The sequence below is a fragment of the Giraffa tippelskirchi genome, chromosome 6 (assembly GCF_054371585.1).
Source record: "Giraffa tippelskirchi isolate mGirTip1 chromosome 6, T2T-mGirTip1v1.2.pri, whole genome shotgun sequence".
Taxonomy (NCBI): Eukaryota; Metazoa; Chordata; class Mammalia; order Artiodactyla; family Giraffidae; genus Giraffa; species Giraffa tippelskirchi.
The window spans coordinates 10,098,215-10,114,763 of NC_137280.1; the positions used below are offsets into that span (position 1 = coordinate 10,098,215).

The window sequence follows — 16,549 nt, forward strand, 5'->3', positions numbered from 1 at the left end:
TGAGAAGCATCCTATACGTTCTCCATCTTTCTCATCTACTCTGTCCGCCCAATTAGCCACCAGGTCTCCGCTCTCTTCCCTCCTTCCCATCCTACTGCACCTGCCATGTCCATTCTCCTGGATTCCTGCAAACAGCCAGGCTCACCAGGTGGTATTATCTACACTGTAGTCACTGAAAAATCTGCCGCGGTCTGGCCCTACCCCACTTCTCCAGGTTCATCTCCCACAGCTCCTTGCCTTGATGTTTCAGAAAGACCAAAGCACTTGTAATTCCTCACACACACGTTTTCACAGGTTATTCCTTCTGCCTAGAATCTCCAACAGTCTCTCAATCTGCTTTTTCACAGCTGCGGTTTAATGTTACACTCTAGAACCATCATGTCCAAAATGCCTTTCTTGACCCCCAAAGCTGGATCAAATCCCTGTTGCCTGATTCCCTCAGTCCCCTGGCATGCCTCATCATTGCATTTATCATTTTCAGCTACAGCAACTTCTTCATGGGAAGATTCCGAATAAGACAACCCCAAATTCAAATCTGGCTCTGTTACTGACTAGCGCTGTCACTTACAAGCTTGTGATTTCGAGCAAGGCCCTTCGAGTCTCAGTTTTCTAATCTGAAAAATGGGTCATAAAGAAGATGGAATGCTCAGCTATTAAAAAGAACGCATTTGAATCAGTTCTAATGAGGTGACTGAAACTGGAGCCTATTATACAGAGTGAAGTAAGTCAGAAAGAAAAACACCAATACAGTATATTAACACATATATATTGAATTTAGAAAGATGGTAAGGATGACCCTATATGCGAGACAGCAAAAGAGACACAGATGTAAAAAACAGACTTTTGGACTCTGTGGGAGAAGGCGAGGGTGGGATGATTTGAGAGACTAGCATTGAAACATGTATACTACCATATGTGAAATAGATCACCAGTCCAAGTTCAATGCATGAAACAGGGCACTCAAAGCCGGTGCCCTGGGATGACTCTGAAGGATGGGATGGGGAGGGAGGTGGTAGGGGGGTTCAGGATGGGGGACACGTGTACACCCATGGCTAATTCATGTCAATGGATGGCAAAAACCACCACAATATTGTAAAGTAATTAGCCTCCAATTAAAATAAATAAATTTTTTTTTAAAAAAATGATGCCTAGAAAGTACTTTGCACAATGTTTAGCAAATTATAAACCTCAGAATCAAAGCTGGTGTTACTGCGTCTTCCCTTGTGGACTTGCTCCACTTTCCTTGCAGGGCGTCTGTGCCTGACACAGAGAAGGATTCACCGGTGCCTGCTGCTCCAGTAGACCCTTGGACAGAGGAGTGAGTCGGGTGGAGTGAGTGGGTGGGTGAGTAGGAGCTCCGGCTGCTCTTTCACTGATTGCAATGGAAATCCAGGGTGACGTCTGAGGGTTTTAGGCTTAGCTACTTGTTCCTTGGGCACATCAGACTCGTCTTTCTGTGCCTCCCTGAGCCATCACCATACCTCCCTGAGGCCCAGGTTGCAAGCATCCTTGGCAGCCTCTCCAAACTCTGGGCAGGATTGGGGCGGTCTGCACTCAGCTCCATCCATGCACTAAATGTAAGAAACTCCTTCGAGAAATAATCGTAGTGACTTGTGTTTTCTTTTCTTTCTGGAACAGAAAACAGGAAATGCAGACAATAGAACTGGGGGAGGGAGAAACCATCTCTTTTCTCAGAGTTGAAAAGAACAAGTGGGGACTTTCCTATCGGTACCATGGATAAGAATCTGCCTGCCAGTGCAGGGGCCATGGGTTCGATCCCTGGTCCAGGATGATTCCACGTGCCATGGAGCAGCTGAGCCCGTGGGCCACACCTACTGGAGCCCACACGCCCTACAGACGGTGCTCCACAACAAGAGAAGTCCCTGCAATGGAAAGTGCCTGCACCACAACAAAGACCTAGCACAGCCACAAATAAAGAGATAAACAAAAGGACAGTTCAGTTCAGTTCAGTCACTCAGTCGTGTCCAACTCTTTGCGACCCCATGGACTGCAGGACGCCAGGCCTCCCTATCCATCACCAACTCCCAGAGTTTACTCAAACTCGTGTCCGTTGAGTCCGTGATGCCATCCAACCATCTCGTCCTTTGTCGTCCCCTTCTCCTCCAGCCTTCAATCTTTCCCAGCATCAGGGTCTTCTCAAATGAGTCAGCTCTTCCCATCAGGTGGCCAAAGTATTGGAATTTCAGCTTCAGCATCGTCCTTCCAATGAACATTCAGGACTGATTTCCACAAGTGATCATAAAATGAGAACATTCGGCCCCCAGGTGAGGAATAAAGACAGAGGGCCCTCAGGCCCTGGGGTGTCGCCTGTGCCCTCCCCTCTCCAGCCGCTCGTGGGCAGGGGGAATGGCCCTGCTCCCGGTGAGGACGGCCCTTCTGCTGGAACATTCCGCCGGCAGGTCCCACTTTTCTCATTCACTTTGTCCTCTCCTGACGGTGGCCCGGCCATGAGCGAGAAGGACGCTCAAGCCATACTAACACCACATATTCATTCATTCTTCCCAAGGGTTAGAAAAGAAAAGTAACAATTCTAAGACTTTCTCTTCCAAACAACATTCTTAGCAAACACATTTTAATAAGATAATGTAAATCCTGCTATGTACCGAATTGGTGTTTTCCTTCGCCACCCAGCCACCGGGCCCATTTCATACAAGACATCAAAGACTCCATCTCCCAGTGTTTGGGGGACTCATGGTGAAGTCTAAGTGTATTAATAATATAAAATATTGCCACTAAAAATATATATACTGTACTACAGAAATGGACAGATGTTTCCTCGTGAGTAATGAGTACCATTTTTCTCCAGCTTTCCTAACAGGCTGAAGCTGAAAACAAACACATTTTTATATAAACTAGACCCATCTCAATAATAAGAATGTGACTGACAGTCCAGAAAATTTAGAGAAGGAAATGATAACCCACTCCAGTTTTCTTGCCTGGAGGATTTCATGGACAGAGGAGCCCGGTGGACTACAGTCCATGGGATCACGAAGAGTCAGACACAACTGAATGACAAAGACCACTGACAGTCCAAAAAATTTAGAAGTCAAAAACCAGATTTTTTTCTCTTTTTATTGTCCCATGTATATGTGTATGTATATATATGTTTACATATACATATGCATACACACACATAATGTTCTTGAGAAAAATCCATTCATTTCATTAATTAACCTGCTCAAGACAGGTAAATTGAAGGAAAGGGGGCAAGCTGGGACATTTTGATCCTGTCTGACATTCTTACTTCATGCTTGAAATGGGACCTCAAAGAAGCATGGAGTGTTGGGGCCAGAAGTTCCTTCAAGATCAGAGGGCAAGCTCTTCTCACTACTGAGGAAACCAGGGCCCAGAAAAGTCAAGTGACTTCCCCAGAGCACACAGCCAGATGGCAGAAGAGCTGAAAAAATCTACATAGATTCTAATAAGACAACTCCTCGGAGACCTGAGTTATGAGATAAGGGGGAGAGAGACACCAGTCAGCCTCTCACCTGGAAGAAGTTCCTTCCTTAAAACCTTCAAGACAGAAATATCCAAACTCAGTAGTCCTCGGATCTGATCATGACATAGCAAGGACATACCAGCAGTAATGCTGGCAGGGGTCAATGAGCAGTGCGTGCGTGTGTGTGTGTGTGTGTGTGTGTATGTGTTCATGTCTGTGTGTTTGTATGTGTGTATGTGTGTGTGTTCGTGTGTGTTCATGTCTGTGTGTGTTCGTGTGTGTGTGTTCATGTCTGTGTGTGTGCATGTTCGTGTGTGTGTATTCATGTGTATGTGTGTTCATGTCTGTGTGTGTGCATGTTCGTGTGTGTGTATTCATGTGTATGTGTGTGTGTTCGTGTCTGTGAGTGTCTGTGTGTGTTCGTGTGTGGGGTTTTGTGTGTGTTTGTGTGTGTTTGTGTGTGTGTGTTCATGTCTGTGTGTTCGTGTGTTCGTGTGTGTGTGTTCATGTGTGTGTTTGTGTGTGTTTGTGTGTGTTCATGTCTGTGTTTGTGTGTTCATGTGTGTGTGTGTTTGTGTGTGTGTTCGTATGTGTGTGTGTTCATGTCTGTGTGTGTGTCTGTGTGTGTTCGTGTGTGTTTGCATCTGTATGTGTGTTTGTGTGTATGTGTTCGTGTGTGTGTTCGTGTGTTTGTGTGTGTGTGTTCGTGTCTGTATGTGTGTTCGTGTGTGTGTGTTCATGTGTGCGCGTGTGCTCGTGTGTGTTTGTGTGTGTTTGTGTGTGTTCATGTCTGTGTGTTCGTGTGTTCGTGTGTGTGTGTTCATGTGTGTGTTTGTGTGTGTTTGTGTGTGTTCATGTCTGTGTTTGTGTGTTCATGTGTGTGTGTGTTTGTGTGTGTGTTCGTATGTGTGTGTGTTCATGTCTGTGTGTGTGTCTGTGTGTGTTCGTGTGTGTTTGCATCTGTATGTGTGTTTGTGTGTATGTGTTCGTGTGTGTGTTCGTGTGTTTGTGTGTGTGTGTTCGTGTCTGTATGTGTGTTCGTGTGTGTGTGTTCATGTGTGCGCGTGTGCTCGTGTGTGTGTTCGTGTGCTCCTGTGTGTGTAGGCACAGCTGGGAACAGGGACTCGGCCCCGCGAATGAGGTCTTGAAGGGCATGCCTGGCGCTAGCTTCCTCCTATTCTCTCCTCACCCTCTCCCTCCGCTGCCATTCTGCTTTCTTCTCTTCTCCTACCAGGCACCTGAACCGCTCCTCCAGGCCTCCTGCCTGCACGCGGTCAGTCACAGCCCAGGGACTTCTGTGACTCCAACAACTAAATCACAGCAGCAGTTCAGGGATATAACTGGTAGCACAATGGCCTAATGTTCAAAAGACCCCTTCAGTCTCAAAACAGGGTTGCGGAGGGCAGGGTCATTACGTCATATGATGTGATATTGTTCAGTTACTCAGCGATAATTTTTGAGACTCCGCTGTCGGAGGACGTCCTCATCAGTTGTCGAGAACAGCAGAGGCGGAAGGCCGCAGCAGGCACTGGGCTCACCCTCGCCCCGAGGTCAGGGTCACCCTCCGAGCGCAGAGAAGGGGCGGGAAGGGAAGGGGGGGAGGGCGCTCCCTAACGAGCTGCTCTGCCCCGGTGACGAAGGGCGCTCCACGCGTGCAACCCCGACGACACTCTGAAGAGAAACCAGGAGGAAAACAGCACAAATTCCTCCATCTCACTGCTTAGTACGCACATGAAATTAACAAAATCATTTAAATGTATTTGATGGTTAAAGAAGTTCAGTCACAAAATTTCAGGGTTTTTTTTCTGTTCTGTTACCTGACTTTTTAAAGCGGATTAAATAGGTTGCCATTCCAAAAAGGTTAGATTCTGTCACTAGCCTACAAAAGTTTTCAGAGAAAAATGGTGCCTCTGAAAACCAATCACATCTAGACTATATATTTATTTGTCAAATATGTGTGTTGTGAACATATACTCCTACATCAATATTTCCACACAATATATTTTTCACAGAAATTGTCATAAGGTCATTAAATCCTATTTATAGCTTTCAGAAATGATAGAGAGAGAGGGTAGGGATAGATACATAATCTTAGGTGTGAAGGAGAGACAAGGGGCAAATTTTTATTAAATGAAAAGTGAACTCAATGTTTTCATTTGAAAAAAATATATAGACAATTAGCCAGACAGTAAAACGCTTAGACTTCTGGTCTAAATTACGTGTAACTATCCTTGTGATAGAAGAAATTTTCGCATACTGAGGTGTGGAGATGTCATTCTGGCTTATATATGATCTGGCTTGAACATAGTGCTAACTGCAACAGCCTGTCTTACGGCTTGCCTAACATACATTATACATCTGCTTTAATCATTGAAAAGAATGCATTTACCAGACAGTATAGAATGCCCACTTTGAAGATAGTGATAAACGCCCCAAGGCACCAGGGCTGTTACTCAAAGATGAGGTTTCCTTCTCAGCCACCAGTGTCACACTAACGCGCTGTGTACATGCTCTCTGCCTCTTTGGAAACCTTGGAGGAATTCTGACGTCTGTTCTTTGTTCTGACAGGTGGTTCAGGCATCCAAGATGGAGCTGAGTGGCCTTTGTGGATACAGTTTCAGGCTCATTCCTTCATCACCGAGAACTTGAATTTTCTGAACCGTATCGAACTCAAAGTCACTACCAGCCATTTTCAAAACAGGATCAGCTGGCGGATGCCATTGTAAACGTATGCAAAATGCAACCATTTTGGACCCCAATCAACCGTTACTTAACAAGCACCCTCACTTCTCGCCAGCTCAAATCCTAACTCTGGACAAACAGCTTATATAATTTTGTGCTATTAGCCTATACAAGTGTTGCTAGTTACTCAGTTAATGTCCTACTCTTTGCAACCCCGTAGACTGTAGCCCGCCAGGCTCCTCTGTCCATGGAATTCTCCAGGCAAGAACACTGCAGTTGGTAGCCTTCTCCAGGGGATCTTCCCAACCCAGGCTCAAACCCAGGTCTCCTGCATTGCAGGCAGCTTCTCTACTGTCTGAGCCACCAGGGAAGCCCCCCCACCTTTGGAGACAAGCCTCCCCCATTTTGTAGACTGCTGGGACACAGTTCAAGTGCTTCTTGAATTTGTCTCCCAGGCTGGAGGTCTCAGTTTGACTGGAATGAAATTCTTTTCTATTCCCATTATAAATTGCCTGTTGATTATTTCCATGGATATTTGTTATAAGAACTTCACAAACAAAGGTATTGAGAACTTCACAAACAAAGGTATTGAGGCTATTGTTCCCCTAAAGTTTTATAATCCTAAAAAATAATTCCAAATAAACTTTAGATAATGAATATTTATTTTTCTACTTTATACTGAAGAGGAGAGAGGAAAAGAAGGTTAACCTTTATGGACAGCTATCTGATACTGAGTGTTGGATACTTCACAACCATTATTTATTTTAAAGAGGTTTCTACTGAAATCAAAATTATGATCATTTCTAACATCTCCATATCACTTTTCAAATTATAGCAAACATTCGAATTATAAACCCATTTTAGTTTTTATTATAAATTTTGCCCCCCAAAATGTATGTTTTGTTCACCATCATAGTACCCTTTATGTCTTTTGTATCACTAGAAAACACCAGAATATTTGAAGATTTTTATAAACATATCAAATTACAAGCAACCTATTACACCAAAAACAAGGGCTGACTTTTCTTGCTGTAGAGGGGGAAGAAGCTGACTTTTTTCTCTTTCTATTATGTTTTTGAAGTAATAAAAGCCTGTTAATACAAAGTGACACATTTCAATGTGAAAAATGCAGGCTGTGCAAAGTGTGAGGTTCTCACTGTACTAACAACAGACCCACATCACAAAGATGGAGTTCCTTTCCTTATTCGCCTCATAAATGTTAAGAACAGCACACACAGCTTTTTCGCTGTAGAGGAACGCTTGGTAAACACTATCAAGGAGACCTTTAGTTTGTGTGTTTCCCTAGGCCTAGTGTAACTAAGTTTGCAGCCTCGATGTAACAAGAGTAAAAGGTTTTTCATTGCATACATATATCCCCATAACTGTAGCGCATCTCAGTGGCTGTTCTCAGCACATGGTTAGTTGTTAGTTTTTGTTTCTTCTTTTTTTTTCTTTTTTGTTTTAATTTCAGGAAAAACTAATGAGTTTCCAGAAGCAGTGTGAGTGCTTTGGGGCCGAATGTGATTTAAAACCGGCAGTAAAAGAAAAAGAAGGCAGGGAAGGTAGCTGGTTAATTGACCTTTATTGTGCCTTCTGGTTCATTTAGAAATGGAAATTAAATTAACATGATAATTCAGTCCTACTGTGTTAAGGCTGCTATAAACCCATTAAATTTTATGGCCATTGATTTAGCATTTTTTTCTATTAACTGGGTTTAATTTTCAAAATTGTCATGCAGGTTCTGAAAAGTGCTTCATCCACTCTGGTTCCTCCAAGTTACTAATGTGTAGCTTTTCCTCTAATAGTACTCACTTAATTATTCAAGCGCAGAGGGCCCAACTGCCCTCAAATGCCTGAATTAATTTAGAAACGAGCGCCACTGAAAGTCTTCTTAAGAAGCAAGGAATGTTCAGGGAGAGTAAAAGTCAGTGAAATGTCCTAAAGCATATATCTAGCTTTTAAAAAATTGTACCTTAAAACTAATCCAGATAAATGAAGGGCCAGGAGAAGATTTTGTATTGGTGTTTTTCTTTTGCTTCTTGATAACATGAAAATCTTTTTAAATGCAACCATTCCTTATAGTTGAAACATATTTTTAGCTGCTAATTTAGAAACATGACCAGTCAAAATTTCTTTTGAACTTTTAAATGATATCAATTTTTACTTAAAGTTAAAACTACTTTCTTGATTCTCTGTTATGCAGATGTAGGTCCTAAGAATGGGCTTCCAAGGTGGTGCAGTTGGTAAAGAATCCATCTGCCAATGCAAGAGACACAGGTTCAGTCCTTGGGTCAGGAAGATCCCCTAGAGAAGGAAATGGCAACCCACTCCAGTATTCTTGCCTGGAGAATCCCATGGACAGAGAAGCCTGGCGGGATATAGTCCATGGGGTCGCAAAGAGTCAGACAGAACTGAGGATGCACACACCAGATCCTAAGATTATAGTTTACAGAGCACATTTTTAGTTACTAACTCAAATATTAGTTTTATTTTAAAACCTATTGACACTTGAGGTCTCAGAGAGTTTGAAAAGGATTCTCTGTGTTGACCTTATAGTATTCCTGAAAAGTAAATAATTATTTGGTCTTATTTGACTGTTTTCCTTTGTTTCGGCACTTTCTCATTTATCTGATTAAACTTATTGTTTGGCTAAAGTTCCCCTCAGGCTGAGGACAGGAAGGGAACAAAGGAGTTAAGCAGCTTGTGCAGGGATATGAACTCATGCCAGCTGGCTATTATCACCTGTGTTGAATGAGTGCCATACTCTTCTTTCTGTCAATTTCATTCATTCCTACTCACTAGGCCTGATAATTTGGATCATTTGGGATTCATTCCTTATCGTTGTTCTCCTTCGTGCATACCTCCTCCCCACCCCTATCCCTCACACCCTGCTCATCTTAAATCTTAGAGTCCTGATCGGTTTTTATTCCACAATCATGAAATCTAAGGACTGTCCCTTGAGGAGAATGCATAAAGTGCTCAACAGTGTTGATATTTCTAAACTTGAAGCCCCTGACCCCTATCTGAGGGTACAAAGCAGAATAAGCGTGGAGGGGGGAGGATGAGAGTGAGTGCAAAGGGGAGAGGGAACACTCCAGCATCCTTTTATGGCTTTGGGTTTATATCATCTGTTGGAGTAGCTTTTGGCTTCTTTCTCAAGCATGGTGCTTGCAATGGGGGAGCTGCCAAATTAGAAAGGATTCATCTTTCCCCTTCCCCCAAACTGCACACATAGTCACTTCTATCATAGCACCTATAACACCTTATTCTTTCCATGGTGGTCTCCTTTAGATTCCCAAAATTTGGATTAAAGAGTGGTTAATAAGGACCATAAGTGACTTCAAACCGTATCCTCAAAACCTTGAATAATGTCTGGCTCATTCATGTTCAATAAGTGACTGACGACTGAGTGAGTTAATGAATGTCTGAAATAAATCAGCCTTTACCAAGATGCATAAATGAGAGTAGCTAATATGTTCTAGTTATATTTTTTCTAAGAAAAAAAAATGTTGGAGGAATGTAACAATATCAATATAAGTAAATACTAATGTTTACTAATTCCATACTTATTTTGAGAAATAAATTGTTATTTTTCCTTAAGAGGGTAAATTTAAGGGAATAATTTGTTCAGTAAACTTCACATCACTGAGAATGACTTGGCCTAGTTCAAGCTTTACATTCCAGATATATGTAGCAAATATAACCTGAGTCTTTTCTCCAAGCAGAACCCTTCTGTGACATACGCTCTGCTGATGCCTAACTCTGGGGACCTGAGCCTATGTTCAGTCTTAAAACATTTGCTTTCATCTTACAAGAATGTGAGCATTCATTTCCCTCCTTCTTTCTTCAAAGATTTCCCTTCTATCCAGTTTCTCAAGGAACAAACTCCACTTTCTTCCTCACACATTGTTTACTATGGTTCACTGTTTTATAGTCCCCTCAAATATTTCATAAATCCTTTCACCCTACTCACGGCAGACAACAAAAAGAAAGGGGGAGTAAAAGGAAGGAAGGAAAAAAAAGAAATAAACTCTAAATTTACATAGTATTATACGTCAAATCCATTCAACTAAAAAAAGGAAATAAAAAACAGTATCAGAAAATATCTTATATCTACTTCTAACCCTGAGGTGATCTCATTATACATGTCTTCAGAAAGCTTATCCTTCTTTCCAACAGCACCATAATTTTCAGAGAATGTTTTATCCATGCAGTGGCAGAATTCTAGAAATTTTTATAACCTGATCCAACTTCCTGAAACAAAGCATTTACTTTATCACTTTGTTGCATGTTGAAAATGGATATTCAGACAGAACATCTATTTTTTCAGAGTCATAAAATTACATTATAAGCTTTTCAAAGCAGATTCCTGAAAGAAAACTTTGTCTGTTTGTCCTGTAACCTTTGGGTATCACCACTAAGTCCTGGGTAGAACATGTAGTCTGCAAGAACAGAGTAGAGGAGTAGCTACGTCAAGAGATGGGTAAAGCTGAACACATTATTTCTTACATTATAGGAGAACATTTAATAAAAGGATAACCAAGAAATAGAGCCAAATTTGGAAGCCAGGAGAAAACAGATTATGAATCAAACTGGAGGACAAGGTGAAGGCATGCACCAATGAAAGAGGGAAAGTCAATAACACAAGAAACTAAAAGGAAGCAGTGAAGTGAACATACATGAATCTACCCACCAAGAGGACCTAGAGGTACTGACACCCAGGATGGATAAGCACAACTCCCAGATCCTGGTTTCTAATACCATCCTCCGATGAAAGAAACCAGGGCTCCTTAGAGAAATAGATGATTCTACAACAGGACAGAATATACAAATTGGGGATGGAGTCTCTTGTAAACCCAGAAAGTAGAGACGCGCTTAAGAAATAAAAGGATGGAGCATAGTAAAGGGACAGAGAAGCAACTGAGAGATCCCAATTGCTGAAGTTGGAACAGTTTAAAGAACAAAATAGCGCAGTATTGGCTCACTACCCAAAGAATAAAATAAATGTCCAAAGGTTCATATTAACATTATAACGAATAAATGGAGCAAAGACAAATCTCCCACACAGGAGAATTCCAAGTAATTTATGTAAGTACTCCTCCCCTCAAAAAAGTCAAGTTTACCACCCGACTTGTGTGACCTGTGCTCAGTGACATGCTTCCAAATAGCAGAGTATAAGAAGAGAGAGAAAAAGAACTTTACAGTGGAGAAACTAGAAAATATTACCTCAGCCAGGTGATCAAGATTAATATCCACAGGGATAAATCATGTTGAGAGTATGTCCCTTTGATATTATGTAATGAGAGTGGTACCTTAACTCTGAGGTCTTCCTCCCAAAAACGTATTACCATGGTCTAACTATGAGACAAATATCAGACAACCCCAAAATGAGGCACATTTTACAAAATACCTGACCAACTGTCAAGGTCATCAAACATAAGAAAAGCCCGAAAAGCTTATCAAAGGAGGGGGCCGAGAAGACATGGTGACTAAATATAATGTGGAACCTTGAATGATGTCCTAGAACAGAAAAAGTATATTAAGGAAAAACTAGTGAAGGTCAAAGAAACTGATTAATTAATACTAACTTGCTGATCTGGTTCTTTAGCTGTGATAAATGTACCGTAGTAACATAAGACATTAACAGTAAAGAAAACTGGGCGATAGAGCAGATCCTATACTACCTGTGCAACTTGTTCGTAAATCAAAATTATCCCAAAATAAAAAGGTTTTCTTCAAAAGCAATGAATAAAAAGAAGTAGTAAGAAGCAAGGTACAGGCATAGAATTATACACTTAAGTCCAGCACCTAAATACTTGAACACTGAACATCCTTCAGGCATTTCTTTTATGTTAGTCTTGGTTCATCTCAGCGGGCCTAGAAAAGATGCATGAAATAGTTAAATTCGTAGGGAGCCAAGGAGACATCTCAAAATACATATTGATTGATCATATTGCAAAATCAACAGTGCATAGATACCTGTTACATTTTTGACTTCCTGTATCACTTCCTTTTGCAAGGAGTCCTACCTTCCACAGGTGTTTGTATATGACCTAAGCGTAGGACCAGTCAGAATGCCCCATCACCCCAAGCACAGTGATTGTGTAACAGAGAAGAAAAACCTGGCAGGTTGGATCTCTTCCTTTAGCTCTAACCTTTGTGCTCTATTCCCTGAGGTTAGTCTTGCTGGCTCTGCACCTTTGTAAAAGAAATGTTGCCTAGAGCCTTAAATATACATAATAGCCCTTTCTGAAGGCCCTACTTCCCAGGTTTGACCTTTAAAAATATAACACTTTTCCTGCATACAGAGATAAAAAGTTGCAGAACAGAGAGTGACATTTGCCTTGTTGGAGGTTTACAGGAATATCATGATCAGACCTATGGGGACAACCACAAGAACAAAGGATTATCACATCCCCTCCAGGGGTCAGGCTGGCACCAAGAAATTTGCAACAACCAGCCACCTGCCCTCCCCTTTTAGTATAAAAGAAGCCTGAATTCTTCTTTGGGATGCTAGTCCACAATCTTCTCCCTCTGCTTGCCCTTACACCTCATCTCTTGACTTACTGCTGTGTGGTGAGCAGGAAGAATTTAGACTTGGTAATATTTTGCCCAAGGGTGAGTGTGGAACCCAAAGAGCCAAGCATAATCACTTTTGGTGGATCGGTGTAAATACTCAGTGTTCTTCTGACACTGCAAACTGTATTAAGCTATGTGAGCCTGGAACTATGAGGACCATCTTTTCCAACGGAGAGAGGTTCCTGGATAAACAACCCAGAAAAAAAAAGAAAGAAATAGATATGGAAAGAGAGAAATTTCTAATGGTGTCATCTGGGACCTTAAGCCAATAGCACCACTTTTGGGAATCTCAGTTATCTGAACTGGTAAATTCCTGGTTTTCCTTAAAAGTGACTTTGACTTGTGTCATTTGTGTCATTTTGTGTCAAAAACCCTTATTAACAAAAGCAGTCCAAGATTGAACAGATGAATGCTCAACTGATAAATCATTTGTTTATTCATAGTTGTTTGTATATTGGAATACTCAACATTAATGAAAGTGAAAGTCGCTCAGTGGTGTCCGACTCTTTGCGACCCCGTGGACCTTACAGTCCGTGAAATTCTCCAGGCCAGAATACTGGAGTGGGTAGCCTTTCCCTTCTCCAGGAGATCTTCCCAATCCTGGGATCAAACCCAGGTTTCCCACATTGCAGGCGGAGTCTTTACCAGCTGAGCCACAAGGGAAGCCCAAGAACACTGGAGTGGGTAGCCTATCCCTTCTCCAGCGGATCTTCCCGACTCAGGAATCGAACTGAGGTCCCTGCATTGCAGGCGGATTCTTTACCAACGGGCTATGAGGGAAGCCCCAACATTAATGATCACCTACTATTTTCCAAGGCTGTGTTAGGTCCTGAAAAGAAGAATCAGTCTTTTTCTCAGGAACACACAGTCTGCAGGAGAGAGAGACAGGCAGTGTGGTAGACCCTGATAAAGGTTTCACTGCACACAATCAGCCAAGAAAGATGGGCACTCAGTGGAGACTAAGGTGACATCCTGAGGAAAAGATGACAGAACTGGGTTTAGAAGGAGTTAGAGGAGTAAACAGGCTGAGTCAAAGGTGGAGGGAAGTGTCAGGATGGGGAGAGGCAGCTGTCAACCTCTGCGTGGCACAGAGGTGTCAGGAGCCTGACTGCCTTGAGAATCTGCAAGTACGTCAGCAAGACTGATCTGTGGGTCAGAGATGAAGTGGCAAGAGGTGAGGCAGTTTCCTGCGTGTGAACTGTTAGCCTAAAGATAATCAAGGGCTACAGACAATGGCTGGGCTTCCCTGGTGGCTTAGATGGTAAAGCGTCTGCTCGCAATGCGGGAGACCTGGGTTCGATCCCTGGGTTGCAAAGATCCCCTAGAGGAGGAAATGGCAACCCACTCCAGTACTCTTGCCTGGAAAATCTCATGGACGGAGGATCCTGGTAGGCTACAGTCCATGGGGTCGCAGAGAGTTGGACACGACTAAGCGACTTCACTTTCACTTTTCACAGATAATGGTTAGGTTCTAACAATTATCTCTATCCATGTGGGTAAATCCTTCACATTTTTTAATGTTTGACTTCTCTCTCTCTCATGCACACATACATACATACACACACACACATCTATAACTGCAGCTCACTCGGCCATATACTCTTTTCCAAGTCCAGTCTCAATTAGCCACAGTTCAACATTCAAGTTGATTGCCCAGAACTCAGCAAGGTATCAAGGCAAACATGGTTCCTGTTTTAGCAGATAAATTGTTAATGGATAACTGGGAGCTGATATTCCTTCTTGCACACTTGATCAACACAGATCAGTTCTGGGATCACCATACACTTCTTATTCCCAATAACAATTTTTATAAAAGGTTTCCTTGGACTAAATAAGATCTGTATCCATCATTGACTTTTCTACTTTGGAAACTGTTCACTAGCTTAGCAAAGGCTCACTACAGAAGAGCACTGGGAATATGTTACCACTGGCTCATGAAATTCAGTGAGAATTTACTAACAAGAATTGTGCTATCTGAGGACCAATTTAAAAAATATAGATCTTGTTCAATCCAACAAATACTCATTAAGTTCCCACCCTGCAAAAGCCACTATTCTGGAGGCTCCAGGGGGTACAAACTGAATGTCCCATGCAAAAACAAATTTTCTCAATCATGCTATGAAGTGTTCTTTACATATCAAAGTTGGCAAGAAAGAGAGAACTAAAATTGTTTCAAACTGTTGTTGGCAGTAGCTTCTGTCTATGTTAATTACACTCTATGTTTGATGCTCATCATTCAGTTAACAGTCAACGCATTGTAGACTTTCTGTGATTCACTAAATACCAAATTACTGTGTGTAGCTTTTTGGATTTCTGAGTATATCAAATTTATATCATTCCCAGACTTGATGATTTAATAGTTGGGAGTGTTTCCAGCCCTAACTCCTTTGAGAAATAACTAATCATTGAAAATCTTGGGCACAAATATAAACACACTCATGAAGATGGACTTAAAAGCTTAGAACCCTTTAAAATGCATATTTTTTTAAGGAAGCTCCTTTAACTTTAAATTTGAAAGGATAGATGACTTGGGAAGAAAAATGCACAAAATATTTTAGTATTGTCTGCTTATATATTATTATAATGCATGAAAAAGAAAGTTTAGTCGCTCAGTCGTGTCCGACTCTTTGCGACCCTATGAACTGTAGCCTGCCAGGCTCCTCTGTCCATGGATTTCTCCAGGCAAGAATACTGGAGTGGGTTGCCATTTCCTTCTCCAGAGGATCTTCCCGACCCAGGGATTGAACCCAAGTCTCCCACATTGTAAGCAAATGCTTTACCTTCTGAGCCACCAGGGAAGTCCATTATAATGCATAGACATCATCAAAAAATTTAACAGAATTTGGGTGTGTGCATATACTATGTTTGGTATAAAGGTGAGGGAGAGAACTATTAAGAATAATTTAAGGTTAAGAGCATAATGAACAGAAAACAAAGAGAAAACACATGCTTCATGTAGGTTAGTTTTAAGCTTAGTATTGAGTTCTCAAAATACATAATAGGTAGAGAACAGTTAGCACTCCAAAGACTGCCTATACTCAGAGATGTGCTGGAGCCAGCTTGTGCTAGCCTGCAACAGCCAATTTTGTGCGTCTTTTCTCACCTCCACATTCAGCAACTTACTACGGGTTACTTGAAACTTGAAACTTCACTTAATGTGAATTTACACCACAGAAACTCGCAAATCCTATAAATCAGAGCTTATTTTTTCCCCAGGAGAGCTGATTGATAAACATTTACAAGAACATAACTCTGTGTGTGTTTATGTGTATGTGTGTGTGTATGTATGTATATGTATGTGTGTGTGTGTGTATAGACGTGCAAACACACACAGATACAAAATACAGGCTAGGGACTAGGAGGCTACATAAAATTATAATGTAGGGATTGTTTTTTTGTACCTTCATATTGGACATTGAATACCCTTTCTTTTAGGTGGTTATAGATATATGGATAGATGGTAAATAGATAAGTAGGGAAAATTATTGAATAATTAAATTATTACTGTAACAAAAAATAAAATTGGAATAAAGATGGTGGCTAATAAATGCAGAAAAATTATAACAGCTTTACTAAAAAGAAAAAATTCTTAACCATTTTATAACCTTGTTTGAGCTAGGAAGATATTAGTCTACATTGAATTTAACTACCCATTTCATATATAAGGAGACTGAGGCACAGAACTTTTAAGTGACAGAGCTATAGTTATAAAACTAGGCAAGTGATCAAGCCAGAATGAGATATATAATTTTCTCATTCAGGTTTCTAATGGGTCCATTATACCTACTGGGTTCCTTTTCATGGTATCTTAGGCTGAGATTCCCCAAA

At 41.4% G+C, this 16,549-nt stretch overlaps 1 long non-coding RNA gene across 2 annotated transcripts in view; it reads right to left on the bottom strand.

Annotated features, from left to right (window-relative positions):
- Positions 1-16,549, bottom strand: part of LOC145509025 (uncharacterized) — a 236,036-nt gene that overhangs the window by 104,634 nt on the left and 114,853 nt on the right. The gene's annotated exons all lie outside the window — the stretch shown is intronic.